The sequence below is a fragment of the Triticum urartu genome, chromosome 4A (assembly GCF_056163025.1).
Source record: "Triticum urartu cultivar PI428250 chromosome 4A, HENAU_Tu73, whole genome shotgun sequence".
NCBI classification, from domain to species: Eukaryota; Viridiplantae; Streptophyta; class Magnoliopsida; order Poales; family Poaceae; genus Triticum; species Triticum urartu.
In genome coordinates this window covers 361,933,205-361,959,742 of record NC_141876.1, presented here as the reverse complement: position 1 = coordinate 361,959,742, position 26,538 = coordinate 361,933,205, and positions in this window count along the sequence as shown.

Sequence of the window (26,538 nt, the reverse complement as noted above, 5' to 3'; positions counted from 1 at the left end):
GAAGCAACGTTCGAGTCATGAATGGGAGCATCTAAGTTTCAAAGGAGGGGCGAGGTTTTCTCATGCAAAGTTATAGCTTTGCAGAACACTAATGGACAAGAGATAAAACTTATCTGTTTGGCCTTGCCGGGGATCACCGTGCCATGCAATCTTATCGTCCTTTGTCGAAGCCAAGTTCACGACAGGAACCTGAAACTTCATATAGATGAGAATGAATGCAGGATGCAATCCTATCTATACGAAAATGCTCATGAGATGCTTATGTAGTGATCTTGGGGTGCTCATGCATGCATGCAATCTTAGTTGGGGTCCTCCTCTACAACACTTCTTTGTTTTCTCTTGCATGGGGTCATCGCCCTGGCTTTGTACAAGGGGTTACATGCAGCTGAGGCAAGGCCTGTACAAAAGGGTGGCTGCCGGGCAGTGCCCGGCAGCCTCACGCCTTACAGGTAGTACTTGCGGAGATGCTCAATATTCCATGAGTTTTGCAACTGAGTGCCATCTCCGGTCTCCAAACGGACCGCGCCGGGTCTGGTGACTCGTACCACCCGGTAAGGGCCTTCCCACTTCGGTGACAGCTTGTTTGTACCCTTGGCGGACCGAACGTGCCTAAGGACAAGTTCACCTTCCTCAAAACACCGGGAATGAACCCTGTGACTTTGCTAGCAACGCAGGGCTTGCTAGTAGAGTGCAGCATGCGTAGCAGCCCAGAGATGGTTCTCCTCGAGTAGAACAGCGCCGTCATGCCAGTGCTGATCTTGCACTGCTTCATCGTAGGCAAGCACTCGAGGAGACCCGTAAATGAGTTCTGTGGGGATAACCGTTTCAGCCCCACAAAGCAGGGCGAAGGGAGTCTGCCCGGTAGCTCAATTAGGTGTCGTTCTGAGGGACCAGAGAACTACCCGGAGCTCCTCAATCCACCGACTGCCGTGCTTGTGCAGCGTATCGAAAGTTCTTCTCTTGAGTCCATGCAATACTTCAGCGTTCGCCCTCTCAGCTTGTCCATTGCTCCGGTGGTGTGCCATAGAGGCAAACGAGATCTAGCATCCGAGGATACGAACATATTGCATGAAGGCGTGGCTCGTGAATTGGTGCCGTTGTCGGTGATGATCCTTGCCGAAACTCCTAAATGACACACCAATTCTTTCAATAACTTGATAGCTGATTGAGCAGTCACCTTTCTCACGGCAGTCACTTCCGTCCACTTTGTAAACTTGTCGATATCGATGATAAAGAATTCAAAGCACCTGATTGCTCGGGGGAAGGGGCCGAGGATATCGAGCCCCCAAACCAACAATGGACATGATAAAGGGATTATCTGAATGGCTTGGGCAGGCAGGCATGTTCTCTTGGAATGGAACTAGCAGGTTTCACACGTCGTGACGAGCTCGACCACATCTTGGAGGGCTGTGGGCCAATAGAATCCTTGCCAGAATGCTTTCCCAACCAATGCCCTTGATCGAACGTGTGAGCCACACATTCCTCTGTGAATCTCAGCCAGCAGTTCCTTTCCATCTTCCCGGCAGACAAACTTCAATTTCACACTGTTGGGCCTCCTTCTCTGTAGAGTGTCCTTGACAAACTAATGCATACTGGCCCCCCGGGCTACTTTCTCAGCTTCATCTTGGTCACCGGGAAGCTCTCCGATTTGGAGGAAGCGGACGATGTGCCTTGCCCAAGTTGGAGCCTGGGGCTCGGCAACGAGGACTAGCGGCACCTCCTCAGCTGCAGGAGCACCAGCCTCGTTCGCGGGGTCCATTGGCCCGGCTGGAGGGGGTGGTCCGGCAGGCTGTGAGGAGTTGTTTTCAGCAGGGTCTCTACCGGGAGCTGACATCTCGATCAGGAGAGGCTTACTGTAGTCCGACTTTCTCCTTTTCTGGGCCATTGTGGTTGGTTATACGGAGGGTTGATAGACACGGAGAACAAAATTTCCTGGTTCCACATGAAGCTTCTGCGCAGTACACTTTGACAGGTGATCAGCTATGTTGTTTTCCGCATGGTGTATGTGCTCTGTTTGCAGCCCGTCAAAGTGCTCCTCCAATCTCCTCACTTCCTCGATGTATGCTTCCATCAATGGGCTTTGATAATCCTTGTTGACTTGTGTCACCACAAGCTACGAATCTCCTCGTATGATCAACTACTTGATTCCCAATTCTGCTGCAATTCTAAGTCCGGCAAGGAGCCCTTCTTACTCAGTTGTATTGTTGGTGGCTTCTTCCCGGGCAAAGTGCATTTGGACGACATACTTCAAGTGCTCCCCGGAGGGGACAAAAAGAAGCACGCCAGCCCCTGCACCTTATAGGGAAAAAGCACCATCAAAATACATAATCCATTCTTGGGGCGATTCCTTGTCGGGGATAGTTGTCTCTGTCACTTCCTCATTAGGGGTTGGTGTCCATTCTGCAATAAACTCTGCTAGCACCCTGCTCTCAAGCTTCAAACCAAAGCTGGATAACTCCAAAGCCCACTCGACTATTCTGCCGGTAGCCTCAGTGTTTCGAAGTATCCTTTACAAAGGAAAACAAGTAACAACTGTTATCTCATGGGCTTGGAAGTAGTGGCGCAGTTTCCTTGAGGCCATAATGAGACCAAAAATCAACTTTTGCATGCCAGAGTACCTCGATCTAGCCCCCTGCAACAAGGAGCTGGCAAAGTACACTAGGCACTGTACCACCTTCTTCCTTGCCGCGTCCCTGGGGTTGTTCTCGTTGCCGTGCTCACTGCTTCTCTGATTCTTTTATGATTCTGCCGTTATCTGTCCACTTTCGACCTCATCCACTTCTCTCTATGCTACAAAGGCCGCACTGACCACTTGGTTGGTTGCCGCCAAGTACAGCAACAATCGCTCTTGGGGTTTGGGTGCGACCAGGGTAGGCATAGACGACATGTAGGCCTTCAACTCCTGCAAAATTTTGAAGAACGACAGGGCACGCTCCGCAGACTTGGAAATGAATCTACTCAGCACAGCAACACATCTCGTCAAGCGTCTCACATCCTTAACTATCCTTGGTGCTTGGATTTGCTCAATGGCATTGATCTTGTCGGGGTTGCCTTCGATCCCCTGATGGGACACGAAGAAACCAAGTAGCTTGCTGGAGGGGACTCCAAACACACACTTCTCCAGATTAAGCTTCTAGTGGATCTTGCGCAGATTAGCAAACGTCTCCTCCAAATCCTCGATAAGAGTGGTCTTGTCCTTGGTCTTGACCACGATATCATCCATGTAAGCTTCTATGTTTCCGTGTAACTATGGATCAAAACCAATCTGAACTGCCCTTGAAAAAGTGGACCCGACACTCTTTAGTCCGAACGGCATGCGGACAAAGCAATACGTACCACGTGGGGTGATGAATGATGTCTTCTCTTCATCTTCTTTGAGCATGAAGATCTGTTGATATCCGGAATACGCATCTAGGAAGGAGAGCAAATCACACCCTGAGGTGGAATCCACAATCTGATCGATACACAGCAAGGGAAATGGGTCCTTTGGGCAAGCCTTGTTAAGGTCTGTGAAGTCAATGCAAAGCCTGCATTTCCCATTAGCCTTCCAGACTACCACTAGATTTGCTAACCATGTTGGATGCAGTACTCCTCTGACTAAACTAGCTGCCTCCAATTTCTTGATTTCCTCGGCAATGAACTGGTACCTCTCCAAGGCCTGCTTCCGGACTTTCTGCTTGATAGGTCTGGCATGTCGGCAGACAACAAGGTGGTGCTCGATTACTCCCTGGGAACACCGGGGATATCAGATGGTTGCTAGGCAAACACATCGATATTCGTCCGTAGGAAGGCAACAAGTGCGCTTTCCTATTTGTCATCAAGGGTGGCGCTGATGGTGAAAGTATCATCAACGCCAGCCAGCCCTGCCGGGACCTTCTTCACTTGGGGTGCAACAACCTTCGATCTCTTGCTGTTGCAACACTCCGGCACGTCGTCAACGGATGCCGTGCACTGGAAGGGGGGCACGCTTCCCTGACTCCTTGTTCGAGGTCCTATAATCCCTTTTCTTTCCTTTGCTTTCCTTGGCGAGAACCTTTGCTACCGTAGCCTCTGCTACGACTGCATCCCGGTACATCTTGCCCACGCAGATAATTGCACCCTTCTCATCTGACGGGATAGTGATGACTCCTAGTGGCCCATGCATCTTCAGAGTGTTATAAGCATAGTGGGATGCTGCCATGAACTTGGCTAGGGCCAGGCATCCTAAAATCCCATTGTATGGCAGGGGGAGATCAACCACGTCAATCACAACCTTGTATGTCCGGTAGTTTAGTTCTCTCCCAAACATCACCTGCAACGTAATCTTCCCTTTAGGATGGCTCCTGCCGGGGTTAACTCCTTGAAATGTGCCAGTAACCTCTAGCTCTTCCTCTCCTATCTGAAGCTTACTGATTACTGCTGGGAAATCATATTCAGACCAGCCCCACCATCCACTGACATCTTTGTGACCTTGAGGTTGCGAATTGTCGGGGAGACCAACAAAGGCAAGCATCCCACTGCGGTGGTGCGGTTAGGGTGATCCTCCTCATCAAAGATGATTGGTGTGCGGGGCCATTTGAGTGGTTTCCGGGCCTCTGGCGCTGGCTCCACAACATTGATCTCTCGTGCCCATCACTTGAGCTGGCGGTGGGAGGTGTGCAAAGATGCACCCCCATCAACACATAGGGCGTTATTGGCCTTATGAAATTCCTGCTCACTAGTTTCCTCTTCATTCCCTTCATCACTCCCATCATCACAAACTTCCTGTCACACCCTCGATGTGACTATAGCTCCCACGTGTCGAGGCACGACTTAGAGGCATAATCGCATTGAAGGCATATGTCACAAGTTAGGCAATCTTCACAACATCCCATGATAATAATGAAGGGGAGATAACATAGTTGGCTTACACTCGCCACGTCAATCAAGTACATAAATAACATTACATCATCCAAACACTCATGGCCCGACTACGGCGCCAAAATAAAAGAGAACCCAACATGTGACACAGTCCCAATCACCCCCAACTGGGCACCACTACTGATCATCGGGAAAGGAAACATAGTAACGTTGAGAGTCTTCGTCGAACTCCCACTTGAGCTCATACGCGTCTCCTGGAGCGGAATCATCAGGCCCTGCATCTGGTGTAATAGTAATCTGTGAGCCATAGGGACTCAGCAATCTCGCACCCTCGCGATCAAGACTATTTAAGCTTATAGGTATGGCAAGGTAAAAATAAGTGGAACTGCAGCAAGCGACTAGCAAGTATGGTGGCTAACTTATTAGCAAAAGAGAGCGAGAAGAGGAGGCAAAGCGCGAGCGTGAAACTAAAGAGCAACCTGTGCAAACATTACTCCAACACTGTGTCCACTTCCCGGACTCCGCCGAGAAGAGGCCATCACGGTAACACACTCAATTGATTCATTTTAATTAATTAAGGTTCAAGTTATCTACAACCGGACATTAACACATTCCCATCTTCCCATAACCGCGGGCACGGCTTTCGAAAGTTCAATCCCTGCAGGGGAGTCCCAACTTAACCCATGACAAGCTCTCACGGTCAACGAAGGAATAGACCTCCTCCCAAGACGTTCCGATCAGACTCGGTATCTCGGTAATTCAAGACAACTCCGACAATGGTAAAACAAGTCCAGCAACACCGCCCGCTGTGCCGACAAATCCCGATAGGAGCTGCACATATCTCGTTCTCAGGGCACACCGGATAAGCTAAGCGTACGGGAGCCAACGTAACCCAAGTTGCCAAGGGACGGCCCCGCACGGTGCTCTAGGTTGGACCAACACTCAGAGGAGCACTGGCCCGGGGGGTTAAAATAATGATGACCCTTGAGTCCGCGAAACCCAAGGGAAAAGGCTAGGTGGAAAATGGTAAAACCAAGGTTGGGCATTGCTGGAGGAGTTTTATTCAAGGCGAACTGTCAAGGGGTTCCCATTATAACCCAACCGCGTAAGGAACGCAAAATCTGGGAACATAACACCGATATGACGGAAACTAGGGGCGGCAAGAGTGGAACAAAACACTAGGCGAGAGGCCGAGCCTTCCACCCTTTACCAAGTATATAGATGCGTTAATATAACAAGATAATATAATGATATCCCAACAAGTAAATAAATGTTCCAACGAGGAACGGCCTCCAATCTTCACCTGCAACTAGCAACGCTATAAGAGGGGCTGAGCAAAGCGGTAACATAGCCAAAAAATGGTTTGCTAGGACAATGGTGGGTTAGAGGTTTGACATGGCAATTTGGGAGGCTTGCAAGCAAATGGTAGGCATCGTAGCAATGGCATAGCAAAAGAGCGAGCAAACTAGCATAGCAAAGATAGTAGTGATTTCGAGGGTATGATCATCTTGCCTGCACAGTTGTCAGAGTTGACTGGATCCTCGAAAGCAAGCTCAACGGGCTCCTCGTTAGCAAACTCGTCTCCTGGCTCTACCCAAACAAGACAAACAAGCAACAAGGACACAATCAACCACGTGCAAACTCAAACAACACAATGCAAAGATGGTATGCTATGCGGGATGCGATGCGGGATGCAAAATGCAAGATATGACAGAAAATACATAACCTGGCCTCAACTTGGAATTCCAAGTGTGCCACTGGAAAGATGAGATGAAACCACTTGAAAACGATATAAAGAACGCCAGAATCGGAGTTACGGTTTGGAAATGGCAAGCGATTCAAAAATGACACCGGTCTGCGATTTTCAGCAAGTAGGCATCTAAATGCAATGAGATGAACATGCTACACACCCAAACATGACAACAAAATACATGGCAGGGATGCTTACAAGATGCTTAACAAAAGTCTAGCACTGAGCTACAGCCAATTCATCCATTAACAGGTTCAAACAAGCATGGCAAAAATGCAAATGACAAACAGATCTCAGACTTGGTGAAATTAACACTTGTCTGGAATTTCAGATCAGGTAGCCCTCTTCGGAGCAACAAAACTACATGCTACAGGACCTGAACATGGCAAAGTAAAGCCTGGCGTGGAGCTACTCAAAGAGCTTAACAAAAGTCCCTTAGTGACCTTGAGCCAAAAAGGAACAGAAAATACAATTGCAAGCATGTGAACATAGCAAAAACATAATCAGTTTTCAGACTTAGTGAAAACTGGCACATGCTGAAATATAACTCAAGTAGGCATGTTTACGAGCTCGATGCACTCACTATGGTGCAAGTCAGGGCAAGACAAGCATACAACTAACAAGAAGGCATAAAATTCAAGCTAGACATGGCAAGAACAACAGCATAACATGCACGGATCAACTACAACATCACCGGCAAAATTGCAAACAAGTTGACAATCTGCCCAGATTCACAAAGTAGCAAAAATAGAGCTCGATTGACTCAAGCTAGGTTGCTCCATAATTGCAAACAAAGACATGGATGGATAGAGCACTACAAGTTTAACAAAACATCCTTACTGATCATCCTCAAAAGAGGCACGGATCACTAGGAAACAACATGAACATATGGCATCATGAGATAAACAGCTCCAGGACTTAGCGAAATCACTAAGTCCCTGAAAACAGAGTTACTAAGTGCACCACTTTGCAAGCTTGCACTAGACACCACACACATCCTAAAAATATATGGGTTGCACCTCTGGAAATATGACAAAACCCTTAACAAAACACAAGTAGAGCATCAGGGCATAGCATGCACACATTAATCATGGCAAAAATGACAAAAGTGCTAAACGGAGTAGCAGATCTGACAATTATCTCAAATAGCCCTCTTCTAGCAGGATTTCGGGCATCAAGATGAGCTCAAATGAAAATGATGCAATGGAATGAAATGATGTACTCTCTGAGATGAACATTTTAATATGCTATATGCATGAATCGGAGCTACGGATGCAAAGTTACGGAGCCGTGAACATGAGTACTTGAACTAAAATTATCAGGGACTTAGACGAAATTTTACCCTCCAGATCTAGGGTTTCGGCGGGCACACGAACCGAGGTTCGCCGGCGACGGGCAGGGCGGCGGCCGGAGGGGGAGATGGCCGGGGCGGCCTCCACGGCGCGGGGCGCCGGCGGCCGGGGCGGCGGCGAGACGGCAGCCGCGGCGCGGGGCAGCGCCCGCGGGCTGGCGGCGGCGGAGGGCGCGGCGATGGTGGCGGCGGTCGGAGGAGTTGCGGCGCGCGGCGCCTGCGTGGAGAGGCGGCGTCGGCTCGTTGGCGGGGAGGCGGCTCGGCCGCGGAGAGAGGAGGCGGGCGGCGCAGCGAGGCGGTCGGGCGGCGCGGGGAACGGGCCGCGCGGGGGCCCGGTTCGGGCTCGCCCGGGCCGCGGCAGCTGAGGCGATGTGGGCGCGGGGACCGACCAATGACGAGGCAACACGTGGCGGCGGAGCTGAATTCGGACGTGTCCGTCGGTGCAGATCTTGTCCGGTGGCGCGCGAGGGGATTTTTAGGGTTTCGGAGGTACGAGGAGATCCGAAAATCGGGGGGTGTTTAAATAGGCATAGAGGGAGCTAGGAGAGTCCAAATGAGGTGCGCTTTTCGGCCACGCGATCGTGATCGAACGATCTAGATGATGGAGCAGAGTTTGGTGGGTTTTGGGCCAAATTGGAGGGGTGTTGGGCTGCAACACACACGAGGCCTTTTCGGTCCCTCGGTTAACCGTTGGAGTATCAAACGAAGTCCAAATGATACGAAACTCGACAGGCGGTCTACCGGTAGTAAACCAAGGCCGCTTGGAAAGTCTCGGTCCAATCCGGAAATGTTTAATCCCCACACACGAAAGAAAGCTAGAAACGACCACCGGAGGAGAACGAAGTGCCGGAATGCAAAACGGACAACGGGGAAAATGCTCGAATGCATGAGACGAACACGTATGCAAATGCAATGCACATGATGACATGATATGAGATGCATGACAACGACAACAACACATGGAGACAAAACCCGAACCCGAGGAAATAAATATAACTTAACACCGGAAACGGCAAGAGTTGGAAAACAAATTGGGAAAGTTACATCCGGGGTGTTACAACACTCCACCACTACGAAAGAATCTCGTCCCGAGATCTAGGACTGAAAGAACGCCGGGTACTCAGAACGGAGGTGATCCTCGTGTTCCCAGGTAGCTTCGCGGTCGGAATGGTGTGACCACTTGAATTTGAGAAATTTGATTGACTTGTTGCGAGTCTTGCGTTCAGTCTCTTCAAGAATAGCAACTGGGTGCTCACGATAGGAAAGATCTTCTTGGATCTCAATGTCCTCGAAGTTGACGGTGTGTTCAGGAGTCTTGAAGCACTTTCGAAGCTGAGAGACATGGAACACGTCATGAACATTTGCAAAGTTTGAAGGAAGCTCGAGTTGATAGGTGAGGTCGCCTCTCTTGCTGACAATCCTGAAAGGTCCCACGTATCTAGGGGCAAGCTTCCCTTTGATACCGAAGCGACGAGTATCTTCCATAGGGGAGACGCGGAGGTAAACATGATCTCCAATCTCGAAGGCCAAATCACGGTGCTTACTATCATAGTAGCTCTTCTGGCGGGATTGGGCTGCTTTGAGGTTATCACGAATGACTTTGCACATTTCCTCTGCCTCTGTGATTAAGTCATTACCCAAAAGCTGATGTTCACCGGTTTCAGACCAGTTGAGAGGGGTACGGCACTTCCTGCCATACAGAATTTCTAATGGGGCCTTGCCCAAACTTGCTTGAAAACTATTGTTGTAGGAGAATTCAGCATAAGGAAGACAATCCTCCCACTTCATGCCGAAGGAGATCACACAAGCCCTGAGCATATCTTCAAGAATCTGGTTGACACGCTCGACTTGACCGCTAGTTTGAGGATGGAAAGCTGTGCTGAAGCGGATGTTGGTGCCCATGGCCTTCTGAAAAGAATACCAAAACTTCGAGGTAAAGATGCTGCCACGGTCTGAAGAGATCACTTGTGGAATACCGTGCAGAGAGACAATACGATAGGTATAGAGTTCTGCCAATTGAGCTGCAGTGATCGACTCTTTGATAGGCAGAAAGTGAGCCACTTTGGTGAATTTGTCGATAACAACGAATATAGCATCATTGCCACGCTTGGACTTTGGAAACCCAGTCCTTGGAGGAGACCTGCTGGCCTTTGGTGTTCTGCCTTCACTCTTCTGCAGACATCACATTCATTCATGAATTGAGCAATCTCGCGCTTCATTCGAGTCCACCAATAAGCCTGCTTGAGATCCTGATACATCTTCGTGCTCCCCGGGTGGATGGAGAGGAGAGAATTGTGAGCCTCGTTCAAGATCACTTTACGGAGGTCACCTTTGGGTACCACAATACGATCCTCGAAGAAGAGAGTGTCCTTGTCATCAAGGCGGTAGCACTTGTACTTGGACTGGCTCTTGGCAATCCCAATCTTCACCTTTTTCACCATAGCATCAAGAAGCTGGGCTTGGCGAATCTGGTCTTCCAAGGTAGGAGAGACTTGAAGGTTGGCGAGGAAACCTTGAGGAACAACTTGCAGATTAAGTTTGCGGAAAGCTTCACAAAGCTCGGGTTGATAAGGCTTGAGAATCAGAGTGTTGCAGTAAGCCTTCCTGCTCAAAGCGTCAGCAATCACATTGGCCTTGCCTGGAGTATACTCGATACTCGGATTATACTCTTGAATCATTTCGACCCATCGAGTTTGCCTGAGGTTGAGATTAGGCTGAGTGAAGATGTACTTGAGACTCTTGTGATCAGTGAAAATGTCCACTTTTCTTCCCAATAGAAGATGTCTCCAAGTCAAAAGAGCATGCACAACTGCCGCCAACTCGAGATCATGAGTGGGGTAGTTCTTCTCATTAGGCTTCAACTGGCGAGATGTATAAGCAACAACTTTCTTCTCTTGCATCAATACTGCGCCAAGACCTTGGAGAGAGGCATCACAAAAGACCTCGTACGGCTTGGATTCATCAGGCGGAGTGAGAACTGGAGCAGTGATCAATTTCTCTTTCAAAGTGTTGAAAGCAATATCACACTCCGGAGACCAAACGTACTTGACATGCTTCTGGAGAAGATTAGAGAGAGGCTTCACGATCTTAGAAAAGTTTTCAACGAAACTTCGGCAATAGCTTGCGAGACCGAGGAAGCTACGGAGTTGCTTCACGTTCTGAGGAGGTTCCCAATTCACAATTGCAGACACCTTCTCAGGATTCACGGCAATGCCCTTGGCAGAGATGATATGACCAAGATAAAGAACCTCATCGAGCCAAAATTCACACTTGGAGAACTTGGTGTAGAACTTGTGTTCTCTGAGCTTATCAAGAACCAAACGCAAGTGCTTGGCATGATCTTCCTTGTTCTTGGAGAAAACCAGAATGTCGTCGAGATAGACCAAAACGAAGTCATTGGTGTAGGCATTGAAGATGAAATTCATCATGCGAGAGAACGTCAGAGGAGCATTGACGAGGCCAAAAGACATGACAGTGTATTCATATGAACCAAAGCTTGTCCTGAAAGCCGTCTTGGGAATATCTTGCTCACGGATTCGAATCTGATGATAACCCATACGGAGATCAAGCTTGGAGAAAACTTGGGCACCTTTGAGTTGTTCGAACAGCTCGTTGATGTTGGGAAGTGGGTATTTGTTCTTGATGGTCTTCTTGTTCACTGGACGGTAATCAACACAAAGTCGGTCCGTTCCATCCTTCTTCTTCACAAAAAGAACACCACAGCCCCACGGAGAAGAACTAGGCCGGATGAGACCCATTTTCTCTTGAATATCGAGTTGCTTCTTCAGCTCCTTCAACTCTTCAGGTCCGAGCTTGTAAGGACGTTTGCACACAGGTTCCGTACCAGGCTCAAGATCAATAACGAATTCAACTGGCCGGTGCGGAGGCATTCCTGGAAGCTCTTCTGGAAAGACGTCATGATATTCACAAACGACTGGAATTTGCGAGATAGCATCGAGTTCACCCTTCTCATTGAGAGAAAACGACGGATGGTATTATCCCGAGCGGCAAAGACAATTACATCCTCAGACGAATGAGTCAATTGAATCTGCCTGGCTGCACAATCAAGCTGAGCCTTGTGCTTAGAAAGCCAATCCATTCCGAGAATAAGATCAATATCTGAGTTACCAAGCACCATAGGATAAGAAAGAAAATTGTAATCGCCCAACGTGATAGAAACATCCGGGACTATTGAAGTAGCCCTCATAGACTTAGCCAGAGAAACCACTCACATAGGTTTACCCAACATTTGTGAAACGAAGTCATGCTTGGAGACAAATGATCTTGACATGAAACAATGCGATGCACCAGTGTCGAAAAGAACTTTTGCTGGAAAAGAGTTAACTGGAAAGTTACCCATGATGACATCTGATGATTCCTCTGCCTGAGCTGCATTCAGCAAGTTGACCTTGGCGTGCTTGGGGTTATGCTTGACCACAGCTGTAATTGCCGACCTGACAGGAGGAGGAGGAGGAGGAAGACGCCTCTGGTTGAAACACTTGTTGGCATAGTGACCCTTCTATTGGCACTTGTTGCACGTGACCTCTGAAAGCGGACGGTGGTATGGAGCACTCGATCTTGGAGCTTGAGACGAAGTCTTGTTCTGAAAGCCAGGGTTGGGTGGGTGGGAAGAACCACTGCCACCTTTGCTCTTCTGCTGATACGGCTGACGGAACGGAGGAGGAGGAAGCCAATACTTCTGCTGCTTGGCCACTTGAGTAGAGGAAGAAGGAGTAACATCTCTGGCTCGCTTCTTGGAAGCATCACACTTCAACTGAGCAGCCTCTTGCTTCAGTGCCATGTTGTAGAACTCATCGTATCTCAAGGGCTCAAAGAGGACAAGAGCGAGCTGAATATCTTCTCTGAGACCACCCCTGAACTGATATATCATGCTCTTCTCATCAGGGACGTCTTGCTTGGCAAAGCGGGCGAGCTTCTGGAACAACTTGTTGTAGTCATAGACAGACAAAGAGCCTTGCTTCAGATTGCGGAATTCCTCATGCTTGCTTTCAACCACGCTCTGGGGAATATGATGAGCCCTGAAATCTCGACGCAAATCATCCCAAGTGATAACACGTCCACCTCTGGAGTCCTTGTACTGCTGGAACCATTGTGCAGCTTGATCTTTGAGTTGGAAGGAAGCAAACTTAACAAAGTCCTCAGGCCTGACGTTACTGCACTCGAAATGCTTACACAGATCCACAAGCCAATCGTCAGCATCAGTTGCCTCAACACAATTGCTGGAAGTCTTTGGCCCGTTAGCAAGGAACTGGTTGAGTGTAGCAAAGTTATTCTGATTGCTGCCTTGATTCCCTTGGTTGCCTTGATTGCGCTCTTGAAGAATTTGCATGATCAACTGTGTGTTTGCATTGGTTGCGGCCATCACAGCTTGCCATGCCTCCAGAGGAGGTGGAGGTGGTGGTGGATCAGGATTCGGAGTCGTGCGCGTTGGAGGAGCCATCCTGAAGAGGTTGACCACCATTAGCACATTGACAGACAAATATTGAAGCTGAATCCAACGGAATGAAAATTGCAACATATAGTCTTCACATCCGAACAAAATGAACGAATGCATTCCTCTTGAAATGGTCACATATCCATAAATTGAGAAGCCATGTAGAATTAAGGTAGAGAAATAAATCAACAAGGTATGGATCAAGAACGAATAATCGGTAAGAAATCCCAATCTCAAACCAATATCCGTGGAAGAAGAACTAGAGCTACTAGAATTCCCACCTATGAAACTCCCGAACCTTTCCGGTTATGCAATCAGGTGTTGGGGATACAGGGGAAGCATAATATCTCACCCAAACTAGCAAATCCTACATCCAGCTGTATCCATCCTTCAACACATAAACAAGAAACCTTCGGAAACCATCTACCTCAACCTTCGAAAAGCATCCGTTATACAAGTTATGGCGATACTCCCGAACTCCCGCCCCAGTACTAGGTGGCGTCGAGGTTATCTCACCAACGAACTGCATAAAAGAGATTTTCGATGTCGGCGTACTAAACTCAGGTATTCCAGAACTGTAACGATAAAATTATGATCACAACACCTCAGAGCTCAACTCCCCGGGACACTTCCACTAAACCCCTGACATGAGGCACCAAGACAATGTTCTCATCATAAAACCATCGGAACGATTCCAAGATACGCGCGTGATCCTAAAAAAAATTTAGTGAAATTCGAGAAGAGAAGAGTCAAAACTCTACGAAAGGATGCCTTACCAGAGCGATGAGGAGACTGGGAAGTAAAAAGAATTCCTAAACTCTCCGATATATAATTCCTAAATGACTCAAAACATTTTTCTAGACACAACTCGGCCGCTAAAAACGATCAAGCAGTGGGGCTCCTAAGGTCGGGGAAGGCTCTGATTACCAACTTGTCACACCCTTGATGCGACTATAGCTCCCACGTGTCGAGGCACGACTTAGAGGCATAATCGCATTGAAGGCATATGTCGCAACTTAGGCAATCTTCATAACATCCCATGATAATAATAAAGGGGAGATAACATAGTTGGCTTACACTCGCCACGTCAATCAAGTACATAAATAACATTACATCATCCAAACACTCATGGCCCGACTACGGCGCCAAAATAAAAGAGAACCCAACATGCGACACGGTCCCAATCACCCCCAACTGGGCACCACTACTGATCATCGGGAAAGGAAACATAGTAACGTTGAGAGTCTTCGTCGAACTCCCACTTGAGCTCATACGCGTCTCCTGGAGCGGAATCATCAGGCCCTGCATCTGGTGTAATAGTAATCTGTGAGCCACAGGGACTCAGCAATCTCGCACCCTTGCGATCAAGACTATTTAAGCTTATAGGTATGGCAAGGTAAAAATAAGTGGAACTGCAGCAAGCGACTAGCAAGTATGGTGGCTAACTTATTAGCAAAAGAGAGCGAGAAGAGGAGGCAAAGCGCAAGCGTGAAACTAGAGAGCAACCTGCGCAAACATTACTCCAACAACGTGTCCACTTCCCGGACTCCGCCGAGAAGAGGCCATCATGGTAACACACTCAGTTGATTCATTTTAATTAATTAAGGTTCAAGTTATCTACAACCGGACATTAACACATTCCCATCTTCCCATAACCACGGGCACGGCTTTCGAAAGTTCAATCCCTGCAGGGGAGTCCCAACTTAGCCCATGACAAGCTCTCATGGTCAACGAAGGAATAGACCTCCTCCCAAGACGTTCTGATCAGACTCGGTATCTCGGTAATTCAAGACAACTCCGACAATGGTAAAACAAGTCCAGCAAGACCGCCCACTGTGCCGACAAATCTCGATAGGAGCTGCACATATCTCGTTCTCAGGGCACACCGGATAAGCTAAGCGTACGGGAGCCAACGTAACCCAAGTTGCCAAGGGACGGCCCAGCACGGTGCTCTAGGTTGGACCAACACTCAGAGGAGCACTGGCCCGGGGGGGTTAAAATAATGATGACCCTTGAGTCCGCGAAACCCAAGGGAAAAGGCTAGGTGGCAAATGGTAAAACCAAGGTTGGGCTTTGCTGGAGGAGTTTTATTCAAGGCGGACTGTCAAGGGGTTCCCATTATAACCCAACCGCGTAAGGAACGCAAAATCCTAGAACATAACACCGATATGACGGAAACTAGGGGCGGCAAGAGTGGAACAAAACACTAGGCGAGAGGCCGAGCCTTCCACCCTTTACCAAGTATATATATGCATTAAGATAACAAGATAATATAATGATATCCCAACAAGTAAATAAATGTTCCAACGAGGAACGGCCTCCAATCTTCACCTGCAACTAGCAACGCTATCAGAGGGGCTGAGCAAAGCGGTAACATAGCCAATCAACGGTTTGCTAGGACAATGGTGGGTTAGAGGTTTGACATGGCAATTTGGGAGGCTTGCAAGCAAATGGTAGGCATCATAGCAATGGCATAGCAAAAGAGCGAGCAAACTAGCATAGCAAAGATAGTAGTGATTTCGAGGGTATGATCATCTTGCCTGCACAGTTGTCAGAGTTGACTGGATCCTCGAAAGCGAGCTCAACGGGCTCCTCGTTAGCAAACTCGTCTCCCGGCTCTATCCAAACAAGACAAACAAGCAACAAGGACACAATCAACCACGTGCAAACTCAAACAACACAATGCAAAGATGGTATGCTATGCGGGATGCAAAATGCAAGATATGACAGAAAATGCATAACCTGGCCTCAACATGGAATTCCAAGTGTGCCACTGGAAAGATGAGATGAAATCACTTGAAAACGATATAAAGAACACCGGAATCGGAGTTACGGTTTGGAAATGGCAAGCGATTCAAAAATGACACCGGTCTACGATTTTCAGCAAGTTGGCATCTAAATGCAATGAGATGAACATGCTACAGCACCCAAACATGACAAAAAAATACATGGCGGGGATGCTTACAAGATGCTTAACAAAAGTCTAGCACTGAGCTACGGCCAATTCATCCATTAACAGGTTCAAACAAGCATGGCAAAAATGCAAATGACAAACAGATCTCAGACTTGGTGAAATTAACACTTGTCTGGAATTTCAGATCAGGTAGCCCTCTTCAGAGCAACATAACTACATGCTACAGGATCTGAACATGGCAAAGTAAAGCATGGCATGGAGCTACGCAAAGAGCTTAACAAAAGTCCCTTAGTGACCTTGAGCCAAAAAGGACCAGAAAATACAATTGCAAGCATGTGAACATAGCAAAAACATAATCAGTTTTCAGACTTAGTGAAAACTGGCACATGCTGAAATATAACTCAAGTAGGCATGTTTACGAGCTCGATGCACTCACTATGGTGCAAGTCAGGGTAAGACAAGCATACAACTAACAAGAAGGCATAAAATTCAAGCTAGAAATGGCAAGAACAATAGCATAACATGCACGGATCAACTACAACATCACCGGCAAAATTGCAAACAAGTTGACAATCTGCCCAGATTCACAAAGTAGCAAAAATAGAGCTCGATTGACTCAAGCTAGGGTGCTCCATAATTGCAAACAAAGACATGGATGGATAGAGCACTACAAGTTTAACAAAACATCCTTACTGATCATCCTCAAAAGAGGCACGGATCACTAGGAAACAACAAGAACATATGGCATCATGAGATAAACAGCTCCAGGACTTAGCGAAATCACTAAGTCCCTGAAAACAGAGTTACTAAGTGCACCACTTTGCAAGCTTGCACTAGACACCACACACATCCTAAAAATATATGGGTTGCACCTCTGGAAAGATGACAAAACCCTTAACAAAACACAAGTAGAGCATCAGGGCATAGCATGCACACATTAATCATGGCAAAAATGACAAAAGTGCTAAACGGAGTAGCAGATCTGACAATTATCTCAAGTAGCCCTCTTATAGCAGCATTTCGGGCATCAAGATGAGCTCAAATGAAAATGATGCAATGGAATTAAATGATGTACTCTCTGAGATGAACATTTTGATATGCGATATGCATGAATCGGAGCTACGGATGCAAAGTTACGGAGCCGTGAACATGAGCACTTGAACTAAAATTATCAGGGACTTAGACGAAATTTTACCCTCCAGATCTAGGGTTTCGGCGGGCACACGAACCGAGGTTCGCCAGCGACGGGCAGGGCGGCGGCCGGAGGGGGAGCTGGCCGGGGCGGCCTCCACGGCGCGGGGCGCCGACGGCCGGGGCGGCGGCGAGACGGCAGCCGCGGCGCGGGGCGGCGCCCGCGGGCTGGCGGCGGCGGAGGGCATGGCGATGGTGGCGGCGGTCAGAGGAGCTGCGTTGCGCGGCGCCGGCGTGGAGAGGCGGCGGCGGCTCGTCGGCGAGGAGGTGGCTCGGCCGCGGAGAGAGGAGGCGGGCGGCGCAGCGAGGCGGTCGGGCGGCGCGGGGAACGGGCCGCGCGGGGGCCCGGTTCGGGCTCGCCCGGGCCGCGGCGGCTGAGGCGATGTGGGCACGGGGATCGACCAATGACGAGGCGACACATGGCAGCGGAGCTGAATTCGGACGTGTCCGTCGGTGCAGATCTTGTCCGGCGGCGCGCGAGGGGATTTTTAGGGTTTCGGAGGTTGGAGGAGATCCGAAAATCGGGGGGTGTTTAAATAGGCATAGAGGGAGCTAGGAGAGTCCAAATGAGGTGCGGTTTTCGGCCACGCGATCATGATCGAACGATCTAGATGATGGAGCAGAGTTTGGTGGGTTTTGGGCCAAATTGGAGGGGTGTTGGGCTGCAACACACACGAGGCCTTTTCGGTCCCTCGATTAACCGTTGGAGTATCAAACGAAGTCCAAATGATACGAAACTTGACAGGCGGTCTACCGGTAGTAAACCATGGCCGCTTGGCAAGTCTCGGTCCTATCCGGAAATGTTTAATCCCCCGACACGAAAGAAAGCTAGAAACGACCACCGGAGGAGAACGAAGCGCCGGAATGCAAAACGGACAACGGGGAAAATGCTTGAATGCATGAGACGAACACGTATGAAAATGCAATGCACATGATGACATGATATGACATGCATGACAACGACAACAACACACGGAGACAAAACCCGAACCCGAAGAAATAAATATAACTTAACACCGGAAACGGCAAGAGTTGGAATACAAATTGGGAAAGTTACATCCGGGGTGTTACACTTCCTTCTCTTGACCCCTGGCGGATTTTCCTTGGTTCCGATAGGTCTTGCTGGGGCAATTTGCTTCAGCCCCTCAGCCCTTTCCGCCAGCGGCATTCTGACCTTTTTCCTTATCACACTTGTTATATTCTGCCCTCTATTTCTTGACAAGCTGCTCAACTTGGTAACATTCCTGAAGATCATGGCCCTTGGTCCGGTGGATCTTGTAGTACGGGCCATCACCTTTCACAGCTTTCTCAGCGGCAGCGGCTTTTTGGCAGGCTATGCAAGTGGCAACTTTCTTGCCGGGGGCCTTAACCTTAGCCTTCTTGCCGGTACTAGGTGTGCCCGAACCTTCTACAGTCATCACTGCTTTATCCCTTGGCTTCTTATTGTGCTTCTTCACCTTTCTCTGGCTAGTTGATTCATCTTCATCCTCCGAATCAACGTTGACGCAATCCTCCTCTTCGGGAAACTTCCTTCCTTCCTCCATCCGAGCACACTTATCCACCAGCGTATATAGCTCTTTCACAGTCTTGGGGCAACCGCACATTCATCTTATAACGAATGCGACAGTTGCGCACATTGGACTGGAAGGCTACTATAACGGCTGCCGGATGGATATTTGGAATATTCCTATGAACTTTAGTGAATCTCTGTAAATACTTAGAGAGAGTTTCTCCTTCTTTCTGTTGGAGAAGTTGCAGGTCGCTGGGTCTGCCGGGCTCTTGGTGGCCACCGGTGAAGGCACCGATGAACTCGTGGCACAGGCCCGCCCAAGATGAAATGGAGTTCTCCGGCAGGTGCATCAACCAAGACCTCATGTTGGACTTGAGGGCCAATGGGAAGTAGTTGGCGAACACCTTCTCATCTCTTCCCATGGCATCTTGAACAATGATGGTGTAGATGCTTAGGAACTCTGCCCGGTTCAGCCTTTCGTTGTACTTGTTAGGTATCTCTAGCTTGAACATGCGAACGGACAACTACGGACTTGCCGCAGCTCTCGTGTAAAGCCAGGGAAGCCAACCTCGAAAGGTAGGCACCCGCCAACACCGAGCGCAGGTTCGGAGGTCATCGCGGCATCAATTTATGTCGACACACACATCTCCCCGTCACCTATCCTTCAGGGCTCAATGTTGGCCTGGACGTGCTCGAGGGTCGGAAGAGGCCATCGAGACATTGTCAGGGTCTTGATTCAGTCGCGCCTGTGTTGGCTGCCATGGTGGGGAACGCACCGTGGGGACAACCCCCTCCATTCAGCCAGCAGTACGGGCGGTTGCCGTTGCTTGGGGAGGTCGCGGCGGGCCGGCTTGTTGTGAACCCCCAGCTTCGGCAAAACCGAGCAGGCTCTGGATGGTGGCATGCCATTCATCCATCTGCATGGCTGCGGGTGGAAACCTTCGCAGCAACTGAGCTCGCGCCATAGCCTCCATGGTGGTGCTTCGCATGGATGTCGATGACGTCGGTCGCACCGTCGCCTGGCTCCTGATGGCGCCAACAACGGCGATGAGGGGAGTGTCGCGTCCACGCAGTTGTGAGGCGACCATCTGGGCAGCGGGGTCATGCGGCGGTGGTGCTCAAGCGTCAGCAGCTCCACCGGGCGCAGAGATTTGGTTGACTCATCCGGGTGGAGACACATGGCCGCGGTCGCTCCCGTAGTGGGGGCGGCTGGAGGGTGATGGTTCACCCCGAACCGAGCATCGTTACTGCGGCTGTGCCCGTTAGTGGGAGGAGACGACGCAGATGGAGCGACCCCCTCGCCCACACCTTGCAAAGCGCGACCACCGAGGCGTTGATGATGCAGTTCTCCTCTGACATCTCCAGCCCCCGTGTTGGCTCCAAGGGGAGTGGCGATGGCGCCACCTGCTCCAACCATGCCCCCACTAGCGTTCACGTCTTTGCTTGCCTCCACATCCTCTAAAGCGCCCGAGGATGCGGGCGGCGGAGCCTTCGAGGAGGAGGGATGGGCCGAAGGGCCGGACTTCTTCTTAGGCGCCATGGTCGAGGGTGCCGTCGAAGATGGAGATGGTGGTGAAGATGATGTGTTGCGAAGACTTTCAAAGTTCGTGCAAGCGATCCCCCTACCTAGCGCGCCATAGATGTCGTGGGATATCCACGACCACCTATGGTCACTTGCTGGTTCGGCAGGGGGACGTCGCATTGCACAAAGAGCAGACCAGCGCGCTGCAGCACGACGGAGAGCACACAAGCAATTTACCCAGGTTCGGGCCGCCGTGAGGCGTAAAATCATACTCCTTCTTTGGTCGATTGATGGTGGAATGTGGATAATGAAATGGAGTACACTTGCCCGGCAAGGGTCGCCGTATGGCAACACCAAGTACGCGTGTATGGTGGGCGGGTTCCTCAACTTTCCAACCCCTCCTACAGGTGCCATGGGCCTCCTTTTATAGATTAAGGGGTCACCACAATGGCAAAGTGGTCATTATCCACAGATATGATAGAAAATTGTGCTATCATACCTAACTCTGCGGGCTAACAGGGTGCATTAAATGCACCACTTAGTGTCACATCACTGGTTGCTCGGCAAGGCTTGTCGGGCTATCTCGCCAGCTTCGCGATTGTTCTGTTGACACGTCGTAGGACGGGTGTCATCTGTATGTTCCTTCTATAGGAAACGGCCGTGAAAGTGCGTTATATAGTCTTCAAAACGTGGAAGTTATGAAGACAAACGATAGAAATAAACCTATTACCATGCAGCGGAAGGTAGACTACACTAGGCAAACCATAGTCAAGTATTCAATGGAGTGAAAGCACAATGACTAATAGCAGCAATGTAGTAAGGATCAGGTAGGAAGATATTATGAAGCCAAACAGAACACCGAATCACTCAGTGAAGATAAAAGATAGTGCAATCATACAATGACTTCACAAGGACCAACAGTAAGTAAAGGGAAGGAAAGGATGAAACCAGTCACACGTTGAAGACAATGATTTGTTGGACCAGTTCCAGTTGCTGTGACAACTGTACGTCTGGTTAGGCGGCTAGGTATTTAAACCTGAGGACACACAGTCCCGGACACCCAGTCCTGAACACGCAGCTCAGGACACCCAGTCCTCATCGTATTCCCCTTGAGCTAAGGTCACACAGACCTCGCCCAATCACTCTGGTAAGTCTTCAAGGTAGACTCCCAAACCTTCACAGACTTCGTTCACCGGCGATCCACAATGTCTCTTGGATGCTCAGAACGCGACGCCTAACCGGCTGGAGGATTCACAGTCCTCAAGTGTAATAAGTCTTTAGATCACACAGACAAGAAGACTTAAGTGATGCCTAATTCTCTTTGGCTCTGGGTGGTTAGGGCTTTATCCTCGCAAGGAATTCTCTCTCAAAGGCTTCGAGGTGGGTTGCTCTCAAACGACAAAAGCCGTACACTAACTCTGAGCAGCCAACCGTTTATGGTTGTAGGGGGTGGGCTATTTATAGCCACTAGGCAACCCGACCTGATTTGTCCGAAATGACCCTGGGTCACTAAGGAACTGACACGTGTTCCAACGGTCAGATTTCAAACTCACACGGCAACTTTACTTGGGCTACAAGCAAAGCTGACTTGTCCGACTCTGGACAAGATTCGCTCTCATAGTCTTCACTTGAAGACACAAGTTTTGGTTAAGCATCACTTCAGTCATTCTGACTGGTTCTCTTGGACCCCACTTAACAGTACGGTGGTTCCTATGACTCAATAAAGAAGAAAAAGAACCACGAAAGATCTAAGCCTTTGAGCTCCATAGGCTTCATGCGATGGCTTCTCTTGTCATAGTCTTCAATGTGAATATCTTCATATACCACCTTTGACATCAATGTCTTCATACATTTTTAGGGGTCATCTCTGGTAGGAAAACCGAATCAATGAGGGACTTCTACCTGTGTTATCCAGCAATTCTCACAAACACATTAGTCCCTCAACTAGGTTTGTTGTCAATACTCCAAAACCAACTAGGGGTGGCACTAGATGCACTTACAGGTCACCATGTGGCGAATGGCTTCTACTGAATCACCTTGCGGCTTGACATCGCACTGATTGATGACATGGGTCGTGCTTGAGTGGTTGGTGGGGCGATTTTGCCTTCGCAAGCCCTGGCAAGCCCTGCTGGGGCGCCTTGGTTGCTTGCTTATGGCGGTGGACATGCCCCTTGCTAGGCTCGCCTGCTCGGCATGGGAGCCCTTCTCTTGCCAATATACTACTCCACTGGCTTGATCTTGATCCCTCTGGGCTGCATGTTGGTTCTTCAAATCTCTTGGTCCTTTGATATCTGGCTCCAGCAGATGCTTCAATTTTGCTCTTGTGCCTGTGCACATTATGGGCAATGGACCCAGGGTCTGTTGCACCGACACTATTCCTTTTTATTTTTCTCCTTTGGCAAGCATCATGTGATGAGGAAAGATCTAGGCACATATGTCCAGTTGAATATGGGTAGCATGAGTTATTATTGTTGACATATGTCCAGTTGGGAGGCGAAACTGTAAGCCCCTATCTTCCTATGTGTCTGGTTGAAATGTTTTCTCATGTGTATGCGATGAGTGTCAGCAATAATGGAAGACTATATGATGGTTGAGTATGTGGATTTGCCTAAAGGCTCTGATACGTGACCCTTCCTGAAAAGATGATGAATTGTAGTTGCAAAGTTGACTGAGAACATAGTTTGTTGGTTTCTAATAGAGTTTATGCTTTATACTTTGATAGTGTGTTGAATTGTTACTTATTCATGAGAAGTTTATGATAAAAGTTCTATGATAAAGGTTTTAAATTGAAGTTTGTTGTAGTTATAATAATTCACATGATGCTTCTATGTCCGTATTTTGTCTTTATCAACACCTCTCTCTCTAAGCATGTGGAAATGTTTTTCGATTTCGGTTTTCGCTTGAGGACATGCGAGATCTAAGATTGGGGGAGTTGATACGTCCATTTTGCATCATGTTCACCTACTATTATTTATAATGTTTTTACTCATAATAATGCTTTTTGGAGTAATTATAATGCCTTTTCTCTCATAATATGCAAGGTACACACAAAAGAGGGAGAATTCCGGTAGCTGGAAATCTGGACCTAAAAAAGCTATGCCAGGCTACCTATTCTCCACAACTCCAAATGAGATGAAACTTCACGTGGGTTTTTATGAAATACATAAGAAATACTAGAGCAAATAACCACCAGAGGGGGGCCACCTGGTGAGCAGAAGACACCAGGGCGCGCCAGGCCCCCAAGGCGCGCCCTGGTGGGTTTTGCTTAGCCCGGCCCACCTCCAGTGCCCATTTTCTGGTATATAAGTCATTTTGACCTAGAAAAAATAAGGAGAGGACTTTTAGGATGGAGCACCGCCGTATCGAGGCCGAACTTGGGCAGGAGCACTTTTGCCCTCCAGCGAAGCGATTTCGCCGAGGGAACTTCCCTTCCGGAGGGGGAAATCATCATCATCATCACCAACAACTCTTCCATCTTGGGGAGGGAAATCTCCATCAACATCTTCAACAACACCATCTCCTCTCAAACCCTTGTTCATCTCTTGTGTTCAATCTTTGTACCGGAACTATAGATTGGTGCTTGTGGGTGACTAGTAGCATTGGTTACATCTTGTAGTTGATTACTATATGGTTTATTTGGTGGAAGATTATATGTTCATATCCATTATGCTATTTAATACCCCTCTGATCTTGAGCATGTTTATAACTTGTGAGTAGTTACTTTTGTTCTTGAGGTCACGGGAGAAATCATGTTGCAAGTAATCATGTGCACTTGATATGTGTTCGATATTTTGATAGTATGTATGTTGCGATTCCCTTAGTGGTGTCATGTGAATGTCGGCTAGATGACACTTCAACATATTTGGGCCCAAGGGAATGCATTGTGGAGTAGTTATTAGATCATGGGTTGCGAGAGTGAAAAAAGCTTAAACCCTAGTTTATGCGCTATTCCGCAAGGGACTGATTGGATCCAAAAGTTTAATGCTATGGTTAGAATTTATTCTTAATACTTTTCTCGTCGTTGCGGATGCTTGTGAGGGGGTTAATTATAAGTAGGAGGTTTGTTCAAGTAATAAGAACACCTAAGAACCGGTCCACCCACATATCAAATTATCAAAGTAGCAACCACGAATCAAATCAACATGATGAAAGTGAAAGTGCGTTATATCGACTAGAGGGGGGTGAATAGGCGATTTTTATGAAATTCTTCACTGAGGAATTTGCCGGTGAGGAAATTCCTTAGCGAAGAACTACTAGCAGCGGAATAAGTACTCAAAAGTAAACATAACAGAATACAAGCATAGTCATCATGATGAAATGAAGACAGGCACAGAGTACAGGAAGCGTAATCACAGGATAACACAGGATGAAGACAAACAGACTGAAGAAACTGAACTGAGGAAATTGAGAAAGTCTTCAGTCAAAGTCTTCAAACACAGATATGAACAAACACACAGCACAGTTATGAGGAAATGAAAGAGTTGAGGAAATAGAACCAGTAAGCTTGGTGAAGACAATGATTTGGTAGACCAGTTCCAATTGTTGTCTCAGTTGTATGTCTGGTTGGAGCGGCTGAGTATTTAAACTCGAGGACACACAGTCCTGGACACCCAGTCCTCACCGTATTCTCCTTGAACTAAGGTCACACAGACCTCATCCAATCACTCGTGGTAAGTCTTCAGGCGACTTCCAAACCTTCACAAACTTGGTCACTCAGCGATCCACAATTCCTCTTGGATGCTCAAGACCATGACGCCTAACCGTCTGGAAGAAACACAGTCTTCAAAGGTAACAAGTGTCGGATCCACTCAGGATCAATCTCTTTAGTGATGCTCAATCACTTGGCGTTTGTAGGTGTTTGGGTTTTGGGTTTTTGGTTTTTCCTCACTTGATGATTTTCGCTCAAAGTCCTCAAAGGATGGGTTGCTCTCAAATGACAAGTGTCAGTTTCTCTCGGAGCAGCCAACCAGCTAGTGGTTGTAGGGGCGGCTATTTATAGCCTAGGGAGCAGCCCGACATGATAAGACATAAATGCCCTTCAATGATATGACCGTTAGGTGGATAGATATTTTGGGACAGCTGGTGCATAGCACAGCAACGGTCGGAATTTTGAGTAGCAAAATCCTCAGGGCTATCATGTTCCTCACTGTGTAGGCAATCCGCACTAGCGAATTCCTAACTCCTCAGTCAGGACAAATTCCTCAAAGACCAGAAGAACTTCGTCTCTGTCACTGAAGAAATTGACTGAACTGTATGAGATTTCCAATGGCTTCACTCGAAGGGATTGGTAGGTGTAGGATTTTGAGTTGAGCATCACATGGAAAATTTTCCTTAGTATTTCCTCGACCCCCTTTAACAGTACGGTGTTTCCTATGACTCAAGAAAGAGAAAAACAAAACTATGAAAACGAAAGTCTTCAAGCTTCATATTCCTCGCGTGAATATCAAGTCTTCACGGACACACCAATTTCTTCACTTTGAAAGTCTTCATGAAAGGCTTCAGAAATACCAAAATCTTCAGTCGAAGATATTCATTTTTAGGGGTCGACTTTTACTGTAAATATCAAACTCCTCATAGACTTATAGACCTGTGTACACTCACAAATGCATTAGTCCCTTAACCTATAAGTCTTCAATACACCAAAATCACTAAGAGGCACTAGATGCACTTACAATCTCCCCCTTTTTGGTGATTGATGACAATATAGGTTAAGTTTTCAACGGGGATAAGCATATGAAGTGCAACTACTGATATTGAGGAATTTGATTGCAAGATATAGAAGAACTCCCCCTGAAGATGTGCATAGTGAGGAATTTGCCTTTGAAGCAATGCACAGCTGAAGAGTTGAATCACGGGGATCTCCCCCTATATCTTGTAATTCATACACGCATTTAACATATAATATGAAGAATTTGAAATGCATGATGAAATATGGTGCCTGATGAAATTCAGCATGCGTGCAATAATATTAACGAGGAATAGGCATGCAGAATAGTGCATCAAAAG